At 37.2% G+C, this 14,003-nt stretch overlaps 1 protein-coding gene across 3 annotated transcripts in view; it reads left to right on the forward strand.

The window, feature by feature from the left end:
• The window catches only part of PDE4D (phosphodiesterase 4D), a 1,110,805-nt gene that overhangs the window by 866,912 nt on the left and 229,890 nt on the right, over nt 1–14,003 (forward strand). The gene's annotated exons all lie outside the window — the stretch shown is intronic.

The following is a 14,003-nucleotide window of genomic DNA, read 5'->3' on the forward strand; positions in this document are numbered from 1 at the left end:
TAACCCAAAATATACCTGTGCTCACTTGCTCTAGAACATGATCATCTATTATTTCCAGCTTTATTGAGGTATAATTGACAAACAAAAATTGTACATATTTAAGGTGTTCAATGTAATGACTTGATATACCTATACCCTGTGAAATTTAATGAGCACATCCAGTACACATATACACAATCAATATGATGAACACATTCTGGTGTGGGTGGTGAGATCACTTAAGATTTACTCTCTTAGCAACTATCAAGTTTACAACAGAGCATTATCAACGATAGTCGTCATGCTGTACATTAGATCTTCAGAACTCATTCATCCTATACCTGAAAGATTGTACGCTTTGACCAGCATCTCCCCATTTTCCCCACTCTCCCCAGCTCCTGGAAATTACTGTTCTACTCTCTGCTTCTAGAAGTTTGACTTTTTTAGATTGCACATGTATATGAGATTGTACAGCATGTGTCTTTCTCTGTTTGACTTACTTAGCATGATGTGCCCCAAGCTCATCAATATTGTCCTAAATGGCAGGATTTCCCTCTTTCTCGTAGCCGAAAAATTCTCCATGGTGCATATGCACCACATTCTCTTTATCTGTTCATCTGTCAACAGACACTTAGGTTGTTTCCATGTCTCAGCTACTATGAATAATGCGTCAGTGCCCATGGGAGTACAAATATCTCTTCAAGACAGGGATTTCATTTCCTTTGGATATTTACCCAGTAGTGAGATCACTGGGTCACATGGTAATTCTGTTCTTTGAGGAAGCTCCATACTGTTTTCCATAATGGCTGCACCAGTTTACATCCCCACAAGTAATGTGCAAGGGCTCCCTTTTCTCCAACACTTGTTACCTCTTTCCTTTTTGGTAAAAGCCATCCTAAAGGGTGCGATAGCTCGTTGTGGTTTTAATTTGCATTTCTCTGTTGAGTGGTGATACTGAGTACCTTTTTAAAATTTGTTGGCCATCTGTATGTCTTCCTTGGAAAAATGTCTATTCAGGTTTGCTGTCCATTTTTAATCAGATTATCTGTTGTTTTTTCTTGCTGTTAAGTGAGTACCTTATATATATGTTAGATATTAACCCCTTAGCAGACATGTGGTTTGCAATTATTTTCTCTCATTTCTTAGATTGCCTTTTCATTCTGTTGATGGTTTGCTGTGCAGAGCTTTTTACTTTGATGTAATCCTACTTGTTTATTTTTGCTTTGTTGCCTGTGCTGTGAATGCCATATCCAAAAAATCAGTACCAGGACCAATGTCAAGGAGCTTTTCTCCTATCTTCAAGTCCTTAAGCTAGGTCTTTAACACACAAAAAAATACTTTCATTGTTCAAAGAAGTTCAAGAAACATACTTTTTAAAGGACTAGCTTTCATGATCATAAACATGTAAAGAAAAATATAATTTTCAAAATTTCATAAACTTTATGGTTATACAACTTCTAAATGTAAATCCAGATGCCAACATGCCTTTATGATTGCAAGGCCCATAGCTCTGAAGCTACAAGCATTCATAATGTGAGAGTTCGTGCCATTATCTTTATGTATCTTTTGATCAAATATTTAAGTGATTGTTAAAGGTCTTTATATTTTCTCTAATTCTCATCCCACTCTCTCTCTCATTCAACCCTCCTCTAAGCTCCTCCCTGTTCCTACTCAGCAGAATGGCAGCCAAATCCCAGCAATTTCTATTTCCCTTCCCCTGCATCACCACTTCACAGTGGCCTTTTTCCTTCCTAAGGATTTAGAGAAAAAACTAGTCAAAAAGATCCTTTACTGGTCTCAGACATTTGGAAAAAATTTGCCTTTGTCCCCTCCCCAGGTTAAAATACTTGCTGTATAATTGAAGATTCAGGACCGTTCTGGCTTTTAAATAATATTAACTAATGACCAACCTAATAGGAATCTGTGGTAGCTCCAGGGTTGTTTTTTAACTAAAACGTCAAACCTTGTTTGAAAAGGGATACTGATAGGACTAAGACATTAACTCTGAATTTAGGATTTGTTGTTGATTGATTGACAATGCCTTTAGTGTATTCAGATTATTAAGAGACATAAGTCAAACATGTACACATATGTAGAGATGTGAGTGTGTGTGTGTGTGTGTTGGTTCACACTATCAGGAAATACACTGACTCAGAGCAATACCAATTTTGGCCAGGAAAGTAAATTAACATTTCCATTTCTTCTAGAAATAACACATTTGCTTGCCAACATATAGTTAATCCATATGAACCTTAACACACACGCAAATAATAAGGTGTAATTTGGTACATGTGGCAAACACTGTGAATCTGTAATATATATAAAAATGTTTACTATCTCTCACTGACCTACACCATGGAATCCTATTTCCTGTGGATGCCAGAGATTGAAAAGGCCAAATGACAAAGAAGAATATAAATACTAATTTGGAAGAACATATGCACCACTGTGTTCATTGCATCTTGAATCAGCCTTCTTTTTGTCCTATATGTTTGAAAATTTAAACAAAACTATTATTGTTTTTTAATATGTAACATGAAAGATGATTTTAAGTATTAAGCAAATTCATTTAATTTGTTACAAAAGAAATTGTACGGTCACATGTTTACTTAAAGTTCTTGGCAGACTACCATTTGAAAAAGCACTTCTCTAAGGTGAGATTTAAAGATATTTTTCTACAAGCTGTTTAATTAAAATGGGCTTTAAAAATATTTCCTCATATTATAAATCTTCAAAACAAAATGATTGTCTTCTGAAATCTGTAGAAAATGTTTCTTAAATGTCACTCTTAATCACCACTTCTAGGGCTAAGTGGTAACACAGTGGTTTCTCTACCAGCTGAAATGTGATTTCACCAAATAAAAGATGAAATGACCCTTGTGGTTAATTGAGCTTTCTTTTGATTTAGGAAGAAAAAGACAAAGTTCTATCTATGACGAATTCAAGGATTTTAGGAAGTTCTCCTAAGTCATTTCAGCAACAAAACAAACAGAGGCCTGGAATCCCAAGGTTTAGAGGGAACTTTAAAAGTCCCACCTACTCCTCAGGGCCCGGTTGCCCACTATCACGTTTTTTGCTATTTGGTCTTCTACCCAAAGCTTCAGTATCTCGCTTCACATAAATTTCTCTCCCACCAGCCAGAAGGGAGCCCATTCCATTTTTGTTAAGTTTTTTAGTTATATAATCCCAAATCTCTTCATCAAGATTTACTGATAGAATAACACTTTACATTGCTGCAAGCATCTCTAGGCCTTGCCTGTCCTTTTGGTCTATGCCATTTTTGAGAAGGCCTCTTTTCTATCAGCTTTCAAGCCCTGTATCTGGAATCCTTTCTCCTTGAAATCTGCCCTCACTATCCATCCTACGAGGATTTTTTTTCTCTACTTTCCTATCGTAATATTCATGTTCCTTGTCATTCATTCATCCATTTGCCCAGTATTTATTGAGTGCTTCCAATAAGCCAGGCACTGCTCTAGTTACTAGAGATACAGAGGATATAAAATAGGCAATTTCTGTGCACTCTGAAGTTCTGTTCTAGTAGGTGAGGCCTACAATGAAGAACACCAAAATTCCACATATGATAAGACCTATGAAATGAATAAATCACAATGTGGTGTTTTCCATGGGCATAAGTCTCTTACTATCCACCCTTTTTTTATTATAAACTCCCTGAAGCAAGTTTTACTGATCCATCTTATAAATATGTGGTATTACTCAAACAGATAGTATTTCATCATTGGCGATTCATAAGAAGTTGGATTAGTTGATCACATAATTACAATTGATTTTGATTGGAAGGACACATTTTACACTTGCAGAATGTTACACATTTTACATTCGTTACACTTAACAGATGTCACAGTGTTGGTACATTCTCTTAGTGTTAACACTGAAGCTGTCATGGAAATATCTGAACTCGTTTTATTTTCAACTTTCTACCCTTTCTTTCAAATCAAGACAGATTTTGCTATTGCTTAATCTTCCCCTAATCTCTGTTGGCCCCTCCCATTCCAAAACCATTAGACCCACATCTCCTTTAGAAAAATCTGAAAGGTTAAGTCACCTACTTAGATTTATTTAATTACCTCCAACTCTGTGTTGATCTTTGTGATAGATTTAAGGAAGTTTGAGATCCCATTAATGTATGCCCTACACAATGCAAATACAGTGCCTAAAAATGACACATGATGACTCAGATTAAGGTGAAAAGGGTTCTATTTGTCAGCACCAAATTCTTTCCTTTGAAGTATCATGTGACAGCTGGCCCTGTCCAGCATAGTGAATTTAACCTTGCTTTTAAATCCTGGTGCCTGTGTGTGTGTGTGTGTGTGTGTGGTGTGTGTGTGTGTGTGTGTGTGTGTGTGTGTGTGTGTGACTGATTGCTAACTTTACCAGCTCCTGAATTAATATTTGGCAACATCAACATTCATTGTATAAAAGACAGCATGCTTCAAAAGAGTTAGCTATGACCTCTTCAAACATCAACTTACAGCTGCTCAATGAGAAATAACTACAGCTACCTTAAGGGGTTGCTTTCAATATTGGAAGAGAAAATATAAAGAACCAAGTGGGGGGGGCACACACAAAAAGTAGATATTAGGTGCTGAGTAAATGCTAGTTCCTTCCACCTTCTCTTGTTTAAATAACCATATTACTCATTCAACTAGTCACTCATACTTTGGTTAACAATTAGCTAAACAGTAGCAATGCAAATTTAAAAAAAAAACAACCAAGTCCACTAGGATTGGTTTTATGCATGGATGGAATGGGCACTTCCCATTTCATTACAATTTATTCGCCAAAAATTTCCTTGTTAAAGGCCTGAAATATTTTCCATTGGAAATTAATCCCAGTGACTTGTTATTGTTATTTGCTATCCCTACTATTAAAATATAAACATCTGAAATTAGCTCACCATTGCGTTAACCACTCTGCACAAAGGAGTTTCTTTGAGATTAATAAAATAATAAACAAGCCCCAAACAAGGATGAAAGAGAACCTGGTAACACCACCACCACCACCCCACCTCAGACCTGTTTTGTTCGGTTTCACACTGTTAGCCAGACATTTTTATTTTTTTTTAATTTTGAATTAGCACCAACATTTAAAATGAGAAGATCTCTCATATAATTTTAAATTTCTCTTTACAAATGAGAAAAGTTGGCCACATGGGGCTCTCATTCCAGGGCAGTGAGCCATGCTTCCTTAAAGAGGAGCTTTTTATGGGCATGTGATTTCCCCAATAAAAATCTTCAAATGGTTCGGTGACCCTTTCCATGCTTTCAGTGCCACCTGGAAGGAAGAAAAGGCACAGTGGGAATAGTATTACCTAATCCCAGTTCAGAACTCTATCTCTGGGGCTGAGTGACAGCAAGGGCAGGGTGGCCCTCGCCAGGACTCCGTGCGCCTCCCTCCACTGTGGGCAGAACGCTGGGGCCCCAGCAGCTACCCTAGTTCACAAGTCACTAGTCAGGCATTTTAAAGGACAATTTAACAAATAAGGTCGGTACAACCAGACAACAGTATTATTGTCCTAGTTTGACCATTCAAGTGCCCAGACCCTGGATTCAGCATCTCGCTCTCATGTGTTCAGTTATTATAGAGAAAACCTTAAGGGGAGTAATATTTTGCCTCCCAATGAAACGGCTATGTCCTCAAGGGTGGCAACCCCATCTTTTGCTTTTTTCTCACTTGTGTTACCGTCTATGAGCTGGCTCGTGAGTAAGCCCTGCAGTGCATGCCCCATGCCTTCCCTCACCCCAGTCACAAAGCAAAGCATAGCTCAGAACTATCAGAATAGTACAGGAAATAGCACACTATCTGGAAATAGTAAGTGTATCTCCTGCATGAATCACTTCTTTCCAGAATTCCTTTCCCACCCAGGTGCCATGCCCAGGGCTCTGCTGCCCACGGCGCAGACGGTGGTTCTCAGTGTCCAGAGCCTATGAGTTTTTTATGGGCCTATGAAAATATTTGAGAACTGAAAAATAAAGTGACTCCAAAATACCAAAAGAAAACTATAAAATCATGATTAAAGTTTAATTAAATGTTCAAAGTGTAACATTATGTCAGTTTTAATAATTGTCAAATAAATATTCCTAAAACGTTATTACATTTGAAGAAAAACTTGTGGGCTGAATATTTTTTGCTTCATAAGTACTCTCAAGCATGCTGGGTGGTTGCAGAGAAGTCAGGGCCAGTCATTAGTTAAGTGAGTTTAATAGTGGCCAAAGAATTTCAAAAGCAAAATTATAAAGATCGTGTCTAGATTTTTATAGCAAAAAGATTGTATAATGTGGGAAGTGGGTCCATGTTAACATGTTGGATATGATGTGTAGCGGGGCCTACAAAGGTGGTAGTAGCCCTGCCTAAGCTACTACCCCTTTGCAATAACTTGTTTTTTTATTTTATTGATATTTTAAATCACTGTAAATTAATTATAACTTAGAGTTACTATAAGGTAACTCTTAGGAAAAAGATTAACTATTTGCAGAGAAGCCTGCAAGTCAACCGAAGAATAAAGTAGGTCCTGGGGAAGTCTGACTCAAAGAAGACCTGTCAGCTGGACGAAGCCTTAAATTTCATGGGCTTGGATGGGAGAGCTTTCTCCTAGTCTCGCCCCATATGGAATAACCATCTTCCCTGGAAGTAGAGAGGATTTGGCATTATGTCTTCTAGCTCATTTGCCTTTAACTTTCCATAAGGCAACTTCTGCCTCAACACTCAACTTTTTTGCAAAAATATCAGACAAAGCACTCTCTTTAAGAACACAGGGAACACACTAGGGCCGTTCTGGAAATCACAGTTCTGTGTTGTTTGCACGGGTTTTTTTAGAGTTCACTGCATGTCTGGAATGAACAGGCTCTCTTTCTCCCCAGAAGAGCACAGATTGATATGCAAGGTCAGGTTAAATAGTATCTAAGTCTGCTTTCCTGTCCCTTATACAGGAGCTGTCTGTTCCAAAAACAAAATGTAACTGTAAATATAATATACCAGTAGAAATTGTTCTTGAGTAAGGAAGGAAAAGGTCTTCATTTTAAGGAAAGAACCAACATAATAAAATTAAAATGCATATATTTTTTCCAGTAGTTACTGTTGAATACTACATTTATATATACCTGCAGTCTGGTATCTAAATGCTTGACACATTTTTAAATTTAAATTTTTAGAATGAAAATAATGATTAATTTCTAATGATTATAATGTCATGTCAAAAAAAAACAAACCTGTAACAGAGGTGATAATTCTCTTTATTCTGTCATCTTTGTTTAAGATTTACTTAAACAAGTTTTTTTTTAAAGAATATCCTTCTGTTGAGATGCTATTTGTAATGGTATGTTAGTTCTTGAGGTCCTAGTTTTCCCAGAAGACATTTGGCTTTTTTAACAGACAAACTTAAGTGCCAACTTAAGGCCTCCAGCATGCTACTTAACTTCTAGACCTGTTTCCTTAACTGTTAGATAGAGGAAATTATACTACTCAGCTCATGAATTTATTTTAAATATTAAATGAGATGACATGTGCAGAGCATCTTCCCCAGAGCCTGGCACATGGTGAGTAAGCACTGAGTGGAAATTCTGCCTGTCATTTTCAGATTCCTTCCTCTGGAACCAGTGAGTTCTGATCTAGTTCTTCCACTCAACTAGCTGGGGAAGCACTCTCTGTACTTGAGTTCCTTCATCTGATAAATGGGTATATAAAGTCTTCATGTGGTTGATGTAAAAGTAAATGTGCTAATATATGTAAAATACGATGGCTCCAAACAAGTTCTTAGAGAACTGGCCAGAATGTAGCTCCCCTACCCAGAGACACAGCCATCTGATTCGCTGGCAGATGGGTGACTGACTGGCAGATTTTATAGGATGCCCCAAGCACCCTCCCTTTGTCTTGCCAAGATGTGGGGAAACTCTTCCTGGAAAAGCCATTCTTTTGAATTGAGCTTCCGAAAGGTCCCTATTAGAATTCAGATACTCTATCTGGGTTGAGTAGCACATTGCCTAATAGCTTCTCCACATTAAGCCTGTTTCTCCTAAATACGTAGGAAAGGATCTTTCCCTCCTTGACAGTGATACTGGGGTCAGCTCAGTGCCTGCCTAAGTCTTCTTCCAGTGAATTTCTTACCCAGTTTCTTTTTCTTTGGTAGAAATATTTTTATTGTAAGGATATAGGAACTCTGTCTTGGTAAAGGAGATGCCAAAAGTAGCTTTTGGGGATAAAGCTTCAATTTTTGATATCTGATTTCAGCCGTGAGGCAAATGCCACAGAAGGGCCCTGGGGGGAAAAATTGTAAAGGCTTATCTGCCACTGTTGACCAAAGGAAAGATTTATTCTGTTGTTAAATGAGCGCCCTGTGAGGCAGATACTGTGCTAGGTGCATCGAATACTAAAATGAACAGACTCCACCCCATGTTTTCAAGGAACTCCCAACATTATGGAGGCCAGGATCCCTTTCCCTTAGCCAGACGAGGAGAGGACCACATTGTGGTGTTCATAAGCACTCTGAGAGAGAGGAATTAGCACCAGCGCCTACAGGTTGGCTAGTCAAGCAGCAAGACTAGAGGAGTTGAAATTCCTGACAGACAAAGAGAGAGAGAGGGAGGAAGGAAGGGAGGGGGGGGGGAAGAGAGAGAGAGAGAGATTTAAGAGAAGAAAGATAATGCTGCCAGTGAAGTATGGACAAAGAAAAGATCTGAAAGTGATAGTTTGGGATTGCAGGTGAGGCAACGTCTTTTCTCATCTAACCCCAGAACAGCACTGGAAGGAAGACAGAAGACGTTGAATCTGAGGTTAAGTTTTTTGAAGGTCACACAGTCAAAGCCAGTGGCTGAACAGTGGCTACGGAACTCTTGTGTCTCTAGAATTTCCATTGCATGCTGCCATACACTGTAAATACATTATATACAAGTAAAACATAATTATTATTATAATAATAATCAAAATTAACTCAAGATGTTCACAGATTGAGTGATGCCAAGAAGATTAAACTAGGTTTGTTTTTGAGTGAGTTGGCTGCTTGTGTTAGATGTCGAAGGGTGAGGAGGACACTTGCTCTCAGAGCGGGGGCTTAGAAGGTGACAGACTCGCGAGGCCAGGGAAGCAGGACGGCAGATTTGGAGCAGGGCACGCACGGCTGTGTGGCTGCCATTACAGGGTATGAAAAAGTTACCAAGGGCAAGGCTGAACCATAGGTTGCATATTGTCGTGAGCAAAGGAGCATCCCCAAAACAAGTCACTCACACACGTTTGTGTCTTTCCACAATGCCAGGTTTATTAGGGGAGACCTCCCCAAAAAGCCAGTAGAGGCACACACAGGTTACCCACAGAGAGGAGGAGTGTAAGCGACAGAAGCGTTAGAGCAAGCTTGCAGCGCAAAGCCCGGTCCCTGGCAGCGTCTGCAGAGGGAGAGGCAGGTGTTGGTCTCGAGCCAGTGGCTCCAGTGGTGGCACCCGTCTGGCGCAGTGGAAGTCCAGCAGGGCTCTGAGGCGACCCCTGCTACAGCCAGGCTCAGGCGTGGAATGGTCAGAGCTCTGAGTTCTCATGGCCCACAATGGGCAGAGGTTCCACTCATGTTAGTGTCCATATGGAGTCCTTACCCAGGTGTCCAAATTTGTGGTTTGGGGTGTTTCAGGCCCCTTCCAAGGGAGTTCCCGTTATACCCCATTACCTCAGTCTTGACATAGCACTTGACATAACTGTCATGGCTCACAGGGACCCCATACTGGATTGTCAAAAGTATTCAGAAGGTCTACTCTGCTCTTGATCCAAATGGTAGAAGTTTTTATTTAACACACGAAGAAGACCATAATTGATTCTGTAAGGAATAGGAAGTTATTGAAGGTTTTTAAGCAGGGACTTTAACATTTAATTTAACATTAATAATTTAACATTTGTGTCTTTGAAAGATAACCCAGAGACAATTCAGAGAATAAAGCTTAGATGTGTAAGACAGGAGGCTAGAAAACTGTTTACAACCTATTATGTAAAGGGATCAGGGGAGTTATGTAAAGATTAAACACAAAACAATTGTTTTTAATCAAAGCATGATAGTAACATACTTTTAAGTTTTTTTGTTTTTTGTTTTTTTTGTTTTTATTATTGTTTAAAATATTACAGATGTCCCTTTTTCTCCCCAATGACCCGTTCCACCCTGTTCCCTCCCCCTCCCCAGTACTTTTAAGTTTCAAACCTGCTTTCCTCCATACTCATTAACTTCTGTTTTAAAACTTTTAAAAAAAATTTTTATTGAATTTAAAGCTTATTTTTAATAGTAGGTATTATTTATTGAGCCCTCACTATATGGCAAACCCTTTGCCAGGGTTTTACATGTCTCATTTAATCCTCACAGAACTCTACTGTATCTTTATTTTGTAGCTGACGAAACTGAGGCTTAAAGAAGTTTAAGTAACTTGATCAAACAACTAGTCATTAGTGGAATCTGGATTTTCACCCAGACAGTCTGACACCAAAGGCTGCTTTTTAACCTGACCCTGTATACCTTTCTTAATTAATAGGCATTGTCTCAAATAGTAGACCTTTCGCTTTAAACAAAACTTACTTGTAGTGTGTGGTTAAAGGGAAATTGCTTGAGTTGCTTGGACCATTTTACCGTTACTTTTAACACAGGCAGAGAAAAATGTTATTAAACAAATGTAAATTAAATAGGCCCAATGAATGTTTGCTTTTTAATAAATCAATTTTGTTCATTGTCTACTGTATCAGGTATTAAATCATCATTAAAGTACATTCTGTGTGCATTTGTTTCTGATAGATTATTTTCCAAATCCTGTCTTAATGGAAACCTCAATTCATCTCACAATATAAGAAGCAGAGTTTCATTTGGCAACTAGATTTTTCTAGTTGTTTTATTATGTCTTTCAAAAAATCCTTTTATTACATAAATATATAATGGATATAGAATACAAAGGAAATACAAGAGCACTTAGAAAGTTTAAAATTAAGTAATTTATTTTATACCTCCAATATTTTCTTTGAAATCCAATATTTTGAATTAGTACAAATTTCTAAAAGTCAATTACACAAAATGCAATTTTCTGTCAACATTACTGATGCCATGCAGAAATGTTTATGCTACTTTTAAAAACCAGTTTTCTGAACCTTTCAATAGACAATGTACTTTGTTGACACATGTTGAAATCTATACATTATCTGAGGTCTCACATATTGTTACCTTTCAAAACGATCATTTGTTAGCCAGTATTACCCAAGGAGGCAGTCAAAATGCCATCTGTTGTATAGGTGACAGCCAACCACCATTACCCATGTTATGAGTGGGGCTAAAGACCTTTTCACACTTTATGGCCAACAGACTCATGATATTATCATATATACCCTCATCATAGTGTTTATGAGCCTAAAAATTAGAAACAAGGCAGCAAACTCAGATTGTTTAATCCTGAATATCTGGAAAATCTAAAATTTGCTGGCTGTTAAATGTCCCTTGTTACACCTATAAATCACACACACCATTTTTAATGGATTTCTATGTCATTGTTTCATACTCTCATCTTTATTTTTATTTTATTCAACCGTTAAAGTATAATTAGCTGTTAGCTTTCTAGCTTTTTGTTAGTATATCATATGAGATATTGTCAGTCTTTCTCCTTTGCTTTTTCCCCCACCCCAGCTTTATTGAGTATGATTGACAAATAAAATTATATATATTTAAGGTGTACAATGTGATGGTTTGAGATGCCCATACTTTGTGAAATGATTACCATAATCAGATTAATTAATGCATCCATCACCTTACAGTTACTGCCTGTGTGTGTGTGGTAAGGATGCTTAAGATCTGCTCTCTTATCAAATTGTGAGTACTGTTTACAATATAGTATTAACTAGAGTCACAATTCTGTACATTGGATCCACAGAACTTTTTCAAAATAATTTTTTATTTTTCAATTACAATTGGCAGATATTATTTTAGTTTCAGGTGTACACCATAGTGATTAGACATTTTTATAACTTATTACATGATCACAGAACTTATTCTTCTTATCACTGAAGACTTGTCCACTTTGACCAGCACCTCTCCCTTTCTAACACTCTCCAGTCAGAGTACCACCATTCTACACTGTTTCTATGAGTTCGACATTTCTTTTTCTCTCTCTTTTTAGATTCTACATATAAGTAGAGTATACAGTATTTGTCTTTCTCTGTCTGGCTTATTTTACTTAGTATAATGTCCTCCAGTTTCATCTATGTTGTCACAAATAGCACATGCCTTCTTTTTGGGGGGTGAATAATATTCCACTGTATTTTTATACCACATCTTCTTTAGGTTGTTTCCATATCTTGGCTACTGTGAAGAATACTGCAATGAACATGGGAGTGCAGATATCTTTTTGAGATCTGATTTCATTTCCTTTGGATATATACCCAGAAGTAGAATTGCTGGATCATGTGGTAGTTCAGTTTTTAATATTTTGAGGAAACTGTGATATTTTCAGAGTGGCTGTATCCACTTACCTTCCCACCAATAGTCCTCAAGGGTTCCCTTTTCTCCACATCTTCATCAGCATTTACCTCTTGTCTTTTTGATAAACACCATCAATACAGATGTGAGGCTGTATCTCCACTTAGTTTGGATTTGCATTTCCCTGATAATTAGGGATGTTAAGCACCTTTTCATGTATCTGTTAGGCATTTGTATGTGTTCTTTGGAAAAATGTCTACTTGAGTCCCTTGCTCATTTTTTAATCATATAATTTGGTATTTGGGTTGTTTTGTTTTGTTTTGTTGTTATTGAGTTGTATGAGATCCTTATATATTTTGGATATTAACGTCTTATCATATATATGATTTGAAAATATCTTCTTACATTTATAGCTTGCCTTTTTATTTAACGATATGGTAATTTTTAATAAATATATATAGTCATGTGCTGCTTAATGACAGGGACATGTTCTGAGAAATGCATTGCTAGGTGAATTTGTTGTTATGCTAACATCATAGAGTGCACTACACAAACCTAGATGATATAACAGACTACACACTTAGGACATACGGTATAGCTCCTAGGCTATAATAGCATGTTACTGTACAGAACAACACGAGATTAAATCAAGCACAAGAGAAAATGATGCAATCAAAAGACTCAATAAACAGGAGAAGCACAAAACTGCTGCAGCCTATCAAGCATACTGTTTTACAGCAAACTTTTTTTTATAATTAGAAAGAGTACACTCTAAAATAACTTTAAAAATATAATGAACACATAAACCAATAACATAGTCATTTATTATCATTACCAAGTATGTGCTCTACATAATTGTTTGTGCTCAACATTTTTTTAATTCCACCTTTTTAAGTGTTTTATTACGAACATTTTTAAATGCACAGAAGTGGAGAGTACAGTGAACCTCCATGTACCCATCTCCCAGTTTCAGTGGCTGTTCCATTTTGCTATATTGGTTTCCTCTGTCCTTCCCATTCCCTCTGTTTTTGTTTTAAAACAAACCCCAGACATATTTTCCTGTTATATACCTCTCAACTCACAACAACAACATAATAAAGGACATTTTCTTATACAATGCCAATATCAGACCTAAAAATAATAATAATTCATTTTTATTATCTAAAATCAGCGTCAAGTTTCCATCATTGTCTAAATTATTTGATATTTAAATCAGAATCCAAATATTCCTATGTAATGAATTTATTGTACACTTTCAATCTCTAAAAGAGACCTATAACAACCATATTTGAGTTTTGTGCCATACTTTTACACAACTGTCAGGTTTGTTTACATTAGCATCAACACAAACATGTGATGAATGCATTGCCCCATGACCTCACTAAGTGATAGGAATTTTTCAGCTTCATTACAATCTTATGAGACCACATCACACATGTGGTCCATCATTGACCTAAAGGTCATTATGTGGCACATAAATGTATTCATCCCGTCATCAGATGACCATAATTATTTGGTCTTTGTCCACTGGTTCCTGGCACACAGCTCTTTCCTTGGAATTTCCTGTGACAAGAGCCCTGAAGGTCTTTTG

This window comes from Miniopterus schreibersii (assembly GCF_964146895.1).
Source record: "Miniopterus schreibersii genome assembly, chromosome: 3".
Taxonomy (NCBI): domain Eukaryota; kingdom Metazoa; phylum Chordata; class Mammalia; order Chiroptera; family Miniopteridae; genus Miniopterus; species Miniopterus schreibersii.